Source organism: Phoca vitulina, unplaced genomic scaffold, assembly GCF_004348235.1.
Source record: "Phoca vitulina isolate PV1807 unplaced genomic scaffold, GSC_HSeal_1.0 scaffold2, whole genome shotgun sequence".
NCBI lineage: Eukaryota > Metazoa > Chordata > Mammalia > Carnivora > Phocidae > Phoca > Phoca vitulina.
In genome coordinates this window covers 86384916-86399890 of record NW_022589705.1, presented here as the reverse complement: position 1 = coordinate 86399890, position 14975 = coordinate 86384916, and the positions used below count along the sequence as shown (strand labels likewise).

The following is a 14975-nucleotide window of genomic DNA, read 5'->3' as shown; positions in this document are numbered from 1 at the left end:
GGTGGTGGTGGTGAGTGATGATGGTGATGGTGGTGGTGAGTGATGATGGTGGTGATGGTGGTGATTGATGGCGGTGGTGGTGGTGGCATTGGCAGTGATGACAACTGCAGTGGTGCTGATGATGGTGTCCGTGATAAAGAATATTGATACTGTGATGGTGATGACAGCCCTTCCTAGGTCAGCTCAGGTTAGCCCAGAATAAGCTCCCACCGGTCCTTTGAGTCCAGACGATACTTGGCAAAGCAGGCACTTGAAGCCCTGATGAGGCCTTCTGGCCTCAAGCACTGCCCCCGAGGCAGCCGCAGAAAGCACACACCCACACCGAGTAAGAGCCTGGATGTTTCATATGGCATGTTCCGCCAACAAAAGGTGAATGTAATAATTTTGAAAGGAATATTTGTGCACTTGAGCTACTGAACAGCCATTTAATACGGTGCTCAGCAGGGAAGGCAAGACACACGGGCAATAAGAAATCTGTATCCATTACACCCTAGAGGACAGCTGACGCATGGTGGATCGGGGGCTGAATTCCATTTGTCTGGGAGAGGGCTGCCTATGGAAATACACCACAGACCTTTGTTGAGCACCTACTGTGTGCAGGCTGGGCTCTGCAAAGGGGTACAGCTGAGTATGAAACCCAGTGGTTACCCTGAAAAGCTAGATGTGGAGAAAGGAAGCACAATATATAGATGCCAGTTATCTATCCATTCATTCAACAAATGTGCACTAAATAACTAGCACGTATCAGGCCTGTGGTATGTACTGGGAATACTCAAATAAAAAAAGGCTCTGTTTTCAAGGAACTCCGAGCCTGGTGAGGAACACAGATGAGTAAATAAATACAAAAGAGTGGGCTCCAAAGCATACAACGGCCATCACTCCAGAGGGGGGCTTGCTGTGTGCCAGGCACTGGACTAAGCATTTTACTTCTGTCCTATTAAATTAATCTTACCATGAACCTGTGAAGGTGGATCCATCAGGATCCCCACTTTACAGAGGAGCAGCCCCGGGGCCACAGAGGGTAAGTTATTTGCCCTAAGTCACAGAGCTCCTAAGTGGAGGAATCAGGACTTGAACCTGGCCTTGGGGCTCTCAGGCACCCTTCTGGTCCAGGAGATAGAGGGCCAATGCTACTTGAAGGATCAGGTGGAGGGTTCAGAGGAGACCCCTGAGCTGGGTCACAAAGGAAGAGGAAGAGTATGCCAGGAGCTGGGATGCAGAGGGCAGGCAGGGCTTGGGCAGAACAGGGCATTCTAAAAATAACCACAGTGGGAACAACAGCATGGAGGCGAGAATGCACATGGTATTCCTAGGAGGCAGCAAGAAGAGCCAGGTGCTAGCTGGAAAGTTCCTACAGGCACAGGGGGAGTTGAGACTGTTAAGTGAGGGGTGGGGGCCAGGTGCAGACCACTGGACTGAGAACAGAACTATGGGGAGCCTCAGCCTGTGAGCTCTGCACTCCTGCTGGGCAGTGCATGAGCCAGGTGTGACTCCTTGCCCTCCCAGCACCTGGTCCTTAAGAAAGCCAAATCCTTCCCAGGCACCAGATTAAAACTCCACTTTCAAATACAGCTCATGTGGTAGAAAGAGCACAAGCCTGTGCTGCTGCCCCATGTCTCACGGCCTCCCCTCCTCTGCATCTCCACCCTTGCGACCAAGCCAAGCCCTAGCTTTCTCTCAGGACAATGCCACCCTCCTGCCTGGTGGCCTGGGGATCCTGTGCTCACCCCACCCATTCTTCACACCACAGTCCAGGCCATCCTTGCAAAGTGTAAACCTGCTTATGTCACTTCCTGGCTTGATGGTTCCCACTGCTCTTAGAATAAAGACACCATTGCTATAAAGACAACCTTCCCTAATGGGTCAGAAAGGCCCTGTTGGTTGGCCCCACCTTCTTGTCTATTCTTACTCACACCCCTCTCACTCAGACACGGCACCTTCCTCTCCCATCTGTACCCTTGCTTTGCTCCTTCCCACCCCAGGACCTTTGCACGTTTTTTTCTTCTTCCTGGAAGGCTCTCTTCTAGCCTCTCTTTACCCACCCCAGGACCTTTGCACATTTTTCTTCTTCTCCCTGGAAGCTCTCTTCTAGCCTCTCTTTACCTCTCTAGCATCTTACACTTAACATCTCAGCTGAGGGACACTTCCTCTAGGAAGTCTTCTGTGGCTTTCCAGACTAATTCTGAGTTCCCATAAAGCACCACATATCCCTATGGAGCACTTATCACAGTTGCAACTGTACATCGATTTGTGTGGTCATTTGATTAATGCCAGTCTCCCTGGGACTCCCCAGAGGCAAGCCTCGTGGCTGGTTTTATCGATTCCAGAACAGAGGGTACTGGTATATTGTAAGCACACGATGAATAATATCAAATGAATGGGGGCGCCTGGGTGGCTCAGTCGTTAAGCGTCTGCCTTCGGCTCAGGTCATGATCCCAGGGTCCTGGGATCGAGCCCCGCATCGGGCTCCCTGCTCAGCGGGAAGCCTGCTTCTCTCTCTCCCCTCCCCCTGCTTGTGTTCCCTCTCTCACTCTGTCTCTCTCTGTCAAATAAATAAACAAAATCTTTAAAAAATATATATATATCAAATGAATGAATGAATGCATGCATGAATGAATGACATACTTCTTCAGGCACACAGCCTCCACTTCCTGATCTTCTGCAAACCCTAGACTTCTACAAAGGCCGATGAAGACATTGAGAGGAAAACTGACTTGTCAAGTCACAGAGCAAGTACACAGCCAAGCCAGGACCAGGAGAATCCAGGCTTTCTGAGTGGGACACCCTTGCCACCTGCTGACTTGGGGTCCAAGCTCCACAGTAGGGGGAGGGATGTGGGAAAGACTGCCCAAGAGGGCCAAAAAAGGGAAGAATTTTATAGGCCTGGTTTCTGCACACCTGGGCTCTAATCCAGGCTGCAAGCACCCTGGCGAGAAAAATGTGTTTTTCCCATGTTATGCTGGGCCCTGCCGACACCACATGCAAATGTATGCAAATTATGTGCAAACACAGTCTCTGGCTTGGATGAGAGAAACCAAAAGCCTGGTACTAAGGGGAGCCATCTGAGATTAGACCAAGCTGGCCAGTCCTTCTGGCCATAAAGCTCTGACGCAAGCCTTTTGGCCACACAAAGAAGGGGGGGCATTAGATGCCAGGAGCATCTCCCCCAAATAATCCCCCACCCTCCTGGCCTCCCATCAGCCCCAGGGGACTTGGGTGCTGGGAATTTCGGGCTTATTTCTCCAGGAGTGGGGTTGCACAGCTGTAAGAAGGGTCTGCTCTGAAGGGACCACCCTTTGGAGGTCCGCATGACCTCTCAGGCATACTCCAAAACAGAGTCCATGGCCCATCTTCAGAGACAGAACTTGCGGGTCCAGAGGGCCCTCAGCTTCTGCTTAGCTGATGTATTCCTGTCTCTCGAGACTCAGCTCAAGGATCCCCTGTGAAGCACCTCCCCATGTCCCCTCGCTGTCCCCAGTTGGCATGGACCTCCACCCTCCTTGTGTCTCCCTGGATGCCATCCAGCAGTGCGCAGCCCACTGGGGAAGCTTGTTGTGTAAGGATCTGCCTCTCCCACTGCACCAGGAAGGCCTCAGGAGCACATGACCAAAAGTGGGGGACAATTTGGGGAGTGAATGAATGAAGTGAGTGATGGGGAGGAAGGAGAGAGGAAATGGAGCATCACTGATTTCTTCAGGAAAACCCTAGAAGGTCTGAGAGTGCCAGTGATGCAGGAAACTGTGGGCTGGGTGGATCTGGCCTCCTGCCCGAGGGGCCCCTGAGGCCTGGCCCCGCCTTGGCTGCCATCTTCCGTGGCCCCGGCTCCCATTCTCCCTAGCCCAGCATCAGCCTAATCCGCTGCCAGCGCCGGTCCTCCATCCAGATAGAGAGCTGTTCCTTGAAACCTCACAGCCTCTGATTAGATCTATGGCAGCTTTCTAAGCAGCTCAGTGGTTCCCATGGCAACCCAACTGGTACCCAACTGGCAGCGGGCCACCTGGAGGAGAGGGAGGGAGGAGGGAGACAGGTGTGGGGTGCTGCCTGAGGCAGGGACAGGAAGAGGGAGATGAAGGCAGACAGGACCGAGATGTCAGGAGAGACCTGGGAAGAGGGAAGGGCCCGAGTCACAGGGACCCAGGTTGAGCGGGGGAGGCCGCGGGACCCAGGAGAGGTCAGAGGGGGCGGGGTGGGGGGGAGCAGGTATAGGAGGTTGCGGGGTGGCGGCTTGCAGGAGATGGGAGACAGACAGGGGAGATGAGGAGAAGGCACGACTTGAATGAACAGGGATCTGCGGAAGGGTTGGGGGAGAGGGGAGCTGGGGGAGATGGATGGAAAGCTGGGGGTGACGACAGGAGGCAGAGAGAGAGCCTGAGTGGGCTGAGGAAAAAGCCGGAAGCCAGAGGCCTGCACCCTGGGGAAGCTAAGGCAGAAAATGGCCCCCGGCCTGCCCACATACCTGGCATAAGGAAGGAAAGAGAGGCACACAGCCGCTGCCCACCAGGTCCCTCTGCCTCTGACCTCAGCCCCTGTCCCGGCTTGGGGCCTGGGGCCTTTGCAGCGTCCACAGGGGAGAGATCTGCTTGACCTTCGAAAGGCAAAGAGGCCTCATCAGAAAGCCCCCACATGGCTTACGTGCCCGGGTGCGTGACAAGGCTAACGAGGAGCTCGGACTCAGGCAAACGGCGACACTGGCCTAGAAAGCACACGGGGCCGCCCGAAGGCTGCAGGCCGGAGAGAACCACTATGCGGGGCCGGGAGGGGAGGCCTGGCGGCGCTCTGTGGCCATGAGACAGCCCAGGAGAGGTGCCAGACGGGGGGAGTGGGGGTCAGAAATACAAGAACTGCCCCAACTTTCTCTCTGGTCTTGGACTCACCGGAGTGATTTCTTTGCAAAATGTTTGGGTCAGATTAGGCACTTGGTGGGAGTCCTTCATGGGTGAGTGACAGGAGCCCAGCTCAAAGCGGCTAAAGGCAAAACAAAATGTATTTGCCCATGAAATTGAAAGCCCAGTGGCTTTAGGCATGGACCAGTTAATGTCCCAAAGGACAGCCCTCCCCTTTACTTTCTTCTTCCTTTTATTCTCAGGCAGGCCCTTCCCTGGGGCGGCATGTGGTCACCAGCAGCAGCCCCAGGCTTACATCCTATCTCAACCAAGAGGGTGAGGGTGCCAGCCAAAGTCTCAGGGCCACCACTCATGGGGCAGGACTGGGTCCCATGCCTGTCCCTGAGTAACAATAGAGTGACACTGAACCCTCCAGCAACCGGTCACATGCCAGGGACTGCTCTAGACACTTTGTGTGTATAAACCCCTCCAGTCCTCAAAATTGCCAGGACTTCTCTTACTGCTACTTCGCAGACGAGGAGATGGACACACAGAAAGCTCTAGAGCTTGTCCACGGCTCATGACTGGCAGAGCTGCATCTCCAGCCCCCACCCACACAGTTTGGCCTCAACGTCCAGATCCTGAAGTGCACAGGGTCACCGGAGGGCTTGTGAAAGCAGATTCCGGAGGTGTGGGCTGGGTCCAGGAATGGATGCTGCCATCTGCAGATCACACTTTCAGTAACACTGAACTACCCTCATCTGAGCCGCTTGGCTCAGCCGCTTGAACCAATCACGGTGGCTCTGATTTGCCACACGAGGGTCCCATGGCCAACCCCGGTGTTCGGGAGGCAGGGGTTGGCCGTGGGACCCATTCCTAAGCCATGTGGACCAAAAATGAGGACAGCATAAAGGATGAACACAGTTTCTGTAATCACAAGAGATGTCTGAACAACTTGGTACCCTCCCTGTGCCTCAGTTTCTTCATCCATGATTTGGGGAATATCAACAGCACTTGCCTCACTGGATTGTTGGGAGGATGAAATTAGTCGAGACCAGTAAAGCACTTCGGCTCGTGCCTGGAACAAACACCCAGTGAAAATTAGATACACACTTCATGCATGTTAGCATGAACAAACACACATGTATGTTGACACTTGTGACAGGACACAAAAGCCCCCAGCCCCACACTTGCAAATACACATGAGGATGCAAACATGGACAGAACCCACAACACATGGGATATCAAGGACACAAAGGACACGTATGTGAACACAAATGGACACATGCTCCAAGACCTTTGCACACACGGCAAGTTGGCCCCTCCATGGATCCTCTCTGCGTCCACTGCTGCTGGATGCTCCCCCGAGTAAGCTCTCCTCAATGGGTCTCAGAGAGAGGAGGCAGGTTGGGGACAGGGCCACATCACAGCTAAGAGCCAGACATTTCAATCAATCAGAGTTAGATTTGTGACCATCTCCAACAATTACTAGCAGGGTGACCTTGAGCGAGTTGCTTAACCTCTCTGAACCCGTTTCCACCTTCATAAAACAGTCATGACATATACCTATTTCCACGGGTTGTAGTGAGAATTTAGTGTGTGGGCTACAGAAAGTGCTCTAAGAGAGCTGGCTACGCGCACTGCTTTATCATGATAGGCATCTCTAGTTTCTGGATGGGTCTCCAGATGAGGGGAAGAATCCACGCAAATCTGGACCAACAACCAGGCCTAGGTCAACCTTCGAAGCTGCGGCAGAAGCAGGTTCTCCCTCCTGCCATCGTGGAGGTGGGAGCAGTCACAATGCCAACTCATTCTACCCTCATTCTGCAGCATGCCCAGCAGGGCTGAGAGCTGTTGACAGCGTTCCCCGAGGCTCAGAGCCTCCCCCTGCAGCTCCAAGTGGCAGGGCAGTGTTTAGAAATTACAACAATCTGTAATTTGTATTCAGTGATTCGTATAAATGTATAGGATCCATATTAGCTGTGAGCAGACACATTCTGCATTGCAGAATGGCCTTCTCTGTGGGCAGGTAGCAAGGAGCCCGGCTCAGTAGTCACCGGTGACAGCTTCACAGTCAAGGACAGGAGGGTGTTAGGGCCAAGACAGCATCCAAGATAACTCTCCAAAGTTCTCCATGGCCAGGCCCCAGCTCCTGCATACCCCTCTCATGCTATCCCCTTCCACCCTCCCCGGCAGTCAAGCCTCATGGTTAAGAACTTGGCCACAGGAACCAAGCAGACCTGGATTCAAATCCTGACTTCACCACCCTCTCCCCACATGGCCTTGGGTGAGTCACAGCAGCTTCAGGGCTCTCAGTTCCTCTTCTGTAAAGCAGAGCAAATAAAAGAGCCTACCCCTAGGGCAGCGACGTCAGAGAGATACCCTACAGGTTGGCATGTAACAAGTGCTCAATAAATAGCACTTAGGATTTTCCACCAGTCTGTGCTCCTCATTAGGTGCTGCCCTCTCTTCACTCCCCCCCTTTTTTTTCTAGAAACAACCACTGAGCCTTGGCTCCAAGTCAACCATCACCCATTGGCACCTGCAAGCACCACCTGGCACAGACTCAAGAAACAAAACAGTAGCAGCATCTGCCCTATAAGACGTATGACTCACCTCTGTCTTTTAAATGCACTGACCATTAAACTGAGATCCATGGTGATGGGGCATCTGTCCTGTCTACCGTTGTGCCCCCGGCTGCTAGGACAGTGCCTGATACACAGGAGGCACTCAGCAACTATCTGTTGACCAATGGGTATGTTTGTCCACTCACTCGTTCTGTCAACATTTTTGGCATCTCCTATGTCTCAGACCCTGAGCACAGACAGAAACCAAGCACAACCCATGGGGAGAGGGGAACATGGAGGCAAAGAGAAAGTATAAGGTGACAGCTCCCCCAAGAAGCCTGGCCACTCTCACAGGCCCAGTCTTGGCTTTGACCCTGAGGAGATACTCGTGGTCTCTACTCAAAGACAGGCACTTTTGAAAGTCACCCCTTCCCAGATTATTTATTCATTCAGAAAGTATTTGTTACCCAGTCCTGAAGCCAACAGTGATGCCAGAAAGCCTAACTAGGTGCTCTCCCTTTGAGAACAGCCAAACCGGATCATTCCATCTGCTGTCCTATACTCTAGAGTTAGTATGAACTGTTTAATAAGTACATAATCCAGGTGTTTTGCTCATGAGAGTCTCTTCCTGTCTGATTCCCATCTCTCTAAAACTGGCATGAGGCTGTAGAGAGGTCCCTTCCTGAAATGCCGAGGCCCCACTTACTCCAGGATCTGGAGACTATCCCTGCTTAAGCCCTCATTAGCTTCCAGCATGCACTTGGGCTGTTCATGCAAATTAACCTCCCCTCCTTGACAGCTGTCACAAAAGATAGTTTTCAGTCTGAAGTCCTGAGGCTGGCATTCAACAACAATGAACAATCTGGCTCCAATCCTGGAAGGATGGATGGATGGACGGATGGATGAATAAATACATGAATGAATGGGTAGATGGTGGATAGATGGATGGGTGGTTGAATGGAAGGATGGGTGGGTGAATGGATGGATGGGTGGGTGGGTATATGGATGGATGGATGGATGGATGGATGGATGGATAGATGGATGGATGGATGGATGGGTGGATGGGTATATGGATGAATGGATGAAATGCTAACACTCTCCTCACCTCTCCCATCTGATGGGCCTACCCATCTGGTCATGAAAACCTACAATATCTGGCCCAACCCTGGATAGGTAGGTGAGTGGATGGGTCAGTGAGTGTATGAACTGTTGACTCTCTGATCTCCTCTTCCCTCTAGGTCAGCCTACCCCTCTAAGCATGAAAACCTATGCACTGTTGCCTCGAGGGTTCCCCACTAGCCATTTACCCAAAGCCCCTGGAGAGTAAGCCTCCAATGTTTCTCCATCAAGGAGGAGCCTCCAGTCAGCAGCACCTAATGAAATAAGTGAGACAATACAGATAAACACTCATTCATCCACTCATTCATTCCATCCACAAATAATTATTGAGCACCTAGTATGTGCTAGGTACTTAGTTAGGCACAGAGTAATAAACCAACCCCTTACTAACTTCAGGAACCTGACCAGGGTCAGCAGAAGAAACAAAAGGCCTGCATATTCTCACACAAAAGTTTGGATTTACACATTTATACAAAATGCCCAACCCCTTGCCTCCCTCCCCCATCCCACTTAGACCTCCCCTATTCTAACCCCAGGGAGGGTACCTCCACCCAGAGACATTGGGTGGACCCATGGGAAGAATCAGGTCAGAGTTACAAGGTGAGGTTGATTCCCATTGGATTCAGTTTGGTTCCATTCTACAAACATCCTCCGAAAGCCCTTCTGTGCCCAATTCTGTGGGATAGAAGATGGGCTCCTGCCTGTGGGCCCTCCCAGAACAATGGTAGGGCAGTGGGAAAGATCTCAGCTACAACTAGAGGCAATGATCCAAGTGGGGATCCTCCAGGACAGGGGCTGTGTTTGAGTCATGTCTAGGTCCTCATGTCCAACATACAGTGGTACACAGTAGGTGTTCAGTACAGATTTAAAGAATGAATAAATCTATAATTCTCTCCTTTGAGCTTCACCAGACCTACCTTAAAAAAAGCCAACATGGGAATTTTTATTCCAACTTCAGAGATGCCAGTTATGTTTCTCCAGAAAGGAGGAGGACAAGGATGAGAAGGGGACTGGAAATGAGATCGGGGTGGGGGCAGAGTTTCTCTGGAGTGGCTCCTTTGCACAGATCCTCAGGCAGGAAGACCCCAGCCAGGCCTATGAACCCAGAGTAATGATGATGCATGTCCAGAGTGAGCAAGCTGGTGAGGGTCCAAGATCCTGACTTCTGAGCCTGCAAATCTTCACCCAGCTTTCTGGTACCTTTGCTCATGCCCAATTTTGTTTTCTTAGATTTTGAGTAAATCTCCCAGTGAAAAATCCTGCATTTCTCTGTTCTGGGCCCAGGGAACTCAAGAAAGAACTGAAAACTTATACTGACCCTTCGCAGGGAACACTAGCAGCAGGAAGCAAATGCGGAAAACCCTAAGGGCAAGTGAATCAGGAGCCCCAAGCAGCTTGGTGCTGCTAAAAGAGCCGACCAAAGTTGAACCAGACTCTTCTGCTTACTAGCTGTGGATGATCCTGGCAAGTTACTTTACTTCTCTGAGCCTCAGTTTATCTATCTGTAAAACAGAGATCATTGTAGCAACCCATGTGGTGCATGTGAAGATTCTCCATAGGAGGGAAGTGATTTTTTGCTTGTATTTTTATTTTGGGGTGAAAATTAAATGGAATGATGAAAGGAAGGCACTTAGCCCGATTCCTGGCACATGGCTGGCACCTCATACTTGTAGAATCTCCAGTACAGCAGCAGGTATCTGGGAAAGAAGAGAGATCAGAAGAATGATGATAAACTTGGTGATGGTGATGATGACAATGGTGAGGAATATGATGAGGATGGTGGTGAAGATGATGATGTTGGAATGAAGGTGATGATAATGTTGGTTACAATGATGGAAGTGACAATGATGTTGAGATGAAAAGGATGATGTTGAGATGAAGGGGATGATGATATTGGTTATAATGATGGAGGTGATGATGATGATGTTGGGATGAAGGGGATGATGATGTTGATTTTAATGATGTGGGTGATGATGATGATGTTGGGATGAAGGGGATGAAGATGACGGGGGATGATAACAGGAAGAAAGAAAAAACCTGTACTAAGCACCCACCTTATTACAGGTTAGGCTCTGCTCTAGAACTTTTCCAGGCACTATCATACTGAATCCTCATTTTAACCATACTGTTTGCCCATTTCACAGATGAGGAACCAGAGGCTCAGAAAGGTTCAGTGACTTACCCAAGATCATACATCGCAATTCCAGGTCTGTCCAACTGTGGGACATTAGCTCTCAACCTGAACCACCGTTAGTGAGTGAGATGCAGACAAAGCTGTTCCAGAACCCAAGATGGGACCTCTACCCAGAAAGAACTTTTTCTGATCTACCACTCTCTGCAGCTTCCCAATCCACTCTTAATTCATCCACTCAGCCTTGGGGCTTGGGGACACTGGAGTGGCTCACATAGTTCCTTTCCCCCAGGGACCTTCGGGCAGTGTCAAGTGAGTTGAAGAGAGTGTCGCATGAACAATTAACTACAAAACTGGGTGATGAGAACCACTCTCAAGGCAATGGGAGCACCAAGAGGGACTGTCACTCCTCTAGGGACGGGCACAGAAAGCTGCACAGAAGTGACTTTGGGCTGGTTTCAAGGGAGGAACAGAAGTGTGAGGATAAAGTGAGTGTCGGAGGGAGCTACCTGAGTGAAGGCATGAGGGAGGAGAAGAAAATTTGTCCAGAGAACGATGTGGCCAGAGTAGAGGGAACCGAGAGAGGTAGGAAGGGGCTGGCTTATGAAAGGGAAAAGGCCCTGAATGCCAACTGAGGCAATTTGGACTGTCCCTGAAGGCGGTGGAGAGCCATGAAGATTCCAGCTGGGGAGCAGGATGATCAGGTTTGTGTTTTCCGAAGACCAAGGCTGGCAGCAGTGGTGTGGAAAGGGGGTTAGGCAGGGGTGGGCAAGAAGCATCTGGAGAGAGGCCTGGACTGGATCTGAGCAGAGGTGAGGGAAGGAGGCTGAAAATACTAGCTTGTGTGTATTCCTGGCCCTGCTCTGCAATGCCCCTCCTCCCACTATTTGTCTTTCCTTCAGCAACCTGACCACCCCCTTGGGGTGGGGGGGTGAATCTGATACTGGCTCAGCACTTGAGTTCTGAAGACAGACCCAAGTTCTGCCACTTAGCAGCTGAGTGACCTTGGACATGCCACATAACCACTCTGACCCTCTGTTTCCTCATCTGAAAATCCGATCACTGCAAGGTTGAGTAGAACAACATATGAAAGTGATCAGTCCAGTGCCTGGCATAAAATCAGCACTTGGTAAATGCTGATGATTGTCCCCCATTTCAAAAATGAAGAAGCCAGAGTCCAGAAATGTGCTGCGACAAAGTTATGCAGCTCGAGAGCATCCAAGCCAGGGGCAGAAGCTGAGTCTTCCCAGTCTCTCTGTGCCTCAGTTTTATCACATTTCTCTTGTAAATGGCTTCCCCTCAATTTCCTGCCCCATACGATGGGATCAGGGACCTTCTGGTGCCAGGAGTCAGGGCAAGGGAAGTAGCCGATGCACCAAGAATCAGAAGGGAGAGAGTAGGGGCAGCCCCGGTGGGGCCCAGGGGCTCTGGTGGGTTCTCCTTCACTCCCCAGTCACATCCTCTGCTGTCATCTGGCCTTGATTATGAAATCCTGCCCTGATTCCTTCAACACGGCGGCATCGGTGGGCACAGGAGGGGCCCCCTCCCCTGCCTTCCTGCAGGGCAGATAAAGCTCCCCTACCCAGGAGCAGAGCCTCCATGGAACAGGACTTCCCTGAGAGCCAAGATGAGAAGTCAGTCCAAAATTGCTCTTGCTTAGGGTGCCTGGGTGGCTCAGTTGGTTGGGTGACTGCCTTTGGCTCAGGTCATGATCCTGGGGTCCCAGGATCGAGCCCCGCATCGGGCTCCCTGCTCAGCGGGGAGTCTGCTTCTCCCTCTGACCCTCCCCCCTCTCATGCTCTCTCTCTCTCATTCTCTCTTTCTCACATAAATAAATAAAATCTTTAAAAACAAAACAAAACAACAAAAACAAAAACAAAATTGCTCTTGCTTGGAGATCAAGTGCTCTGGGTTCAAGTTCTGACTCTGCCTCCAAATCACAGTGTGACCTGGACATTCTCCTCCTCGGGACATCTCAGAGTGAGTGGGCTGGACTCTCAGCTTTGTAAGGACCCTCTCAGCCACATCCGGCAGCCCCTTCAAACTTCTTTCCATCCCCTCCCTCCTCTCCTGCTCTCCCTGGCTCATCCTTCCAGCCTCCGACCTGCCCCCTCGCCCCCATGGTGTTTGCTCAGGCTGCCTGGGGCTCCCAGGCTCCAAGGGGCACAGACCCCGGCCAGCTCCAAGCCTCTCCCGGGCTGGTAACAGCCCCCGCTCGCCAGCAGGGTGCCCCCCGATGCCAGTGATGGCCCCCAGCCCTCCCACTCAGGGTCAGTAGGGCCCAAAGGAAACCCCTCGGCCCCGTCTCAATTGACTTCAGAGGCTGGCCAGAGCCGGGGTTTAAAAATACAAGTGCCCGCGCACCCTCCGCGCCGACCACCCACACAGCCTGCGCTGCCCACCTCACAGATGCTGCCGCGGCCACCGTGGGTGGCACAAAGGGAACAAAGGGGGGTGGGGAGTCCAGAGAGGCCCGGGGGTGGCTAGTGAGGGGGACGGACATTCCTCAGAGCCTAGACCACAGAACAGGGCTGTTCATGCCATCTGGCCATACCCAGCTCTCTGGTCTCCAGAGGGAAGCCGGCCCGCTCCGTGCTGACTCACAGGGTCACGGGCTCGAACGTCTGACATACCTGGACTTAGCTCCTGGCATGGCCGCTGACGGCTATGTGAGCCGGGGTAGGTCGCCTGCCCCCTCTGAGCCTCAGCCCCATCTGTAAAACAGGGGTAATAAAGGTACATACATACTTCACGGGGCTCTTGTGAGCGCTAACAGGCCCAGGCCTGGCCGAGCGATGGTAGCTGTCTTCGTTGTGACTGTCATTTCTCTGGTGTGGCTGCTCTCTGCAAGGAGACGCAATCAGGGAGCAAAGGAGAGGGAAGGTGAGGAATGTCCTGCCTCCACTCTCCCGCCCACCTCCGGAACCCCAAAAGTCCAGGCACATCTGTCACCTGGGGAGGCTGACAGGGGAGCCCATCTCCCTAGAGACACACAGGCAACTCGGGGCCCAGAGAGAGACGGCGCCCCACTCAGGTAGCTGGCAACCGCATGAACATCAGAACCTAGAAGTCCAGGCCTTGCCTCCAAGGTGAGAGAGACAGAGCACCCTTGGAACTGCGAGGGCCCCTACAGCTTTCCCAAGCCACTCCTCTCCTCAGTGTTCCAGAAAAGGAAACTGAGGCCCGGAGAGGGGAGAGGACTTGTCCAGTTCATGACAGAGCTGGGACCTGAGCTCGGATTCCCGGCTCCCTGACCGGCACCGTCCCGCTGCACACCGTGGCCTCGCCCTCCCCTCTCCTGCCCAGTCCTAGCTGCGGGTCTCAGCCCCGGGGCGGGCAGCTGAGCAGTGTGGGGGCAAAAGCCTGGTCCTGCCCCAGAGACTTCTGCTGGGGGGGCTGGGAGCAGGGGCAGGGGGTGCTGCTCTGTTCCCCAATCCCACCAGGGCCTGCTACATCCTTACATAACCTGCTCCGAGTTACATAATCTGCTGCTGCTTCATTCCAGAATGGGAGCTCCAGGAGCAGATTCTAGCGTGGGGAGAGGCTGTGAGCTGCCTCCGTGTGAAAACAGGGTCATTCCCAGCACTCAGGCTCCAGTGCCAGCTAATGGCCTTCCTGCCATGGCCTGGGGCCTGCCAACCTTCTCCCGGCCCCAGGGAGGGGGAAGCCCCAGGTAGGAGCTGAGCCCATGCAGGGGCAGGGTGCAGAGGGAGGTCACTGGCGGTGGAGGTGTGGGGCTAAGTTCCAACCCGAGGCCGCATCTTGCTGCTCCAGCCTCCAAGCCGGCTCTAGCCCCCAGACTCCACAGTCCCAGGTAAGCGTATCAGCCCTGAAGAATTCCCTGGAGGAAAACCTAAGGGGGGACACATTTAGGGGCCATTGGCTCTAGAATCTCAGGTCTGAGTTCGAGTTGGATTATCTCAGTCATTAGCCAAATTACCGCACATCAATTTGTTTCCCTGCATCTTGGTTTCCTTATCTGGAAAATGCGGCTAAAAGAAATTGGCCTCCTTGGTTACCGCTCATTTTAAATGACATCCCGACTCACATAATGAATGCCTGGCACGAAATAAATGCCCATTTGGCAGATGAAAAAAACAGGCCCAGCCAGGTGATGTGACTTTAGGGGAACATCTCATCTGGAAGCAGCAGAGCTATGCGCAAGATAGCGAGCCCCCCTCGTGCCAGGCGCATGCTCTGCATGGACTGGGCTACTCCCCCAAACAGCTCTGTGGGATAGGTCCTGTTATTCCTCCCATCTGACAGATGAAGAACCCAGGCTTACAGGAGTCAAGGCACACGTTTAGGAAGTGGCAGATCCGGGACTCGAACTCA

The 14975-nt window shown here is 52.7% G+C and overlaps 1 long non-coding RNA gene across 4 annotated transcripts in view; it reads right to left on the bottom strand.

The window, feature by feature from the left end:
- LOC116624372 overlaps positions 1-14975 on the bottom strand; it is a 55938-nt gene that overhangs the window by 20424 nt on the left and 20539 nt on the right. For all 4 annotated transcript variants that reach the window (XR_004297885.1, XR_004297884.1, XR_004297887.1 and 1 more), the window contains one exon: positions 13274-13354. This is a non-coding gene — a long non-coding RNA (uncharacterized LOC116624372). The remainder of the gene's footprint in view (positions 1-13273; positions 13355-14975) is intronic.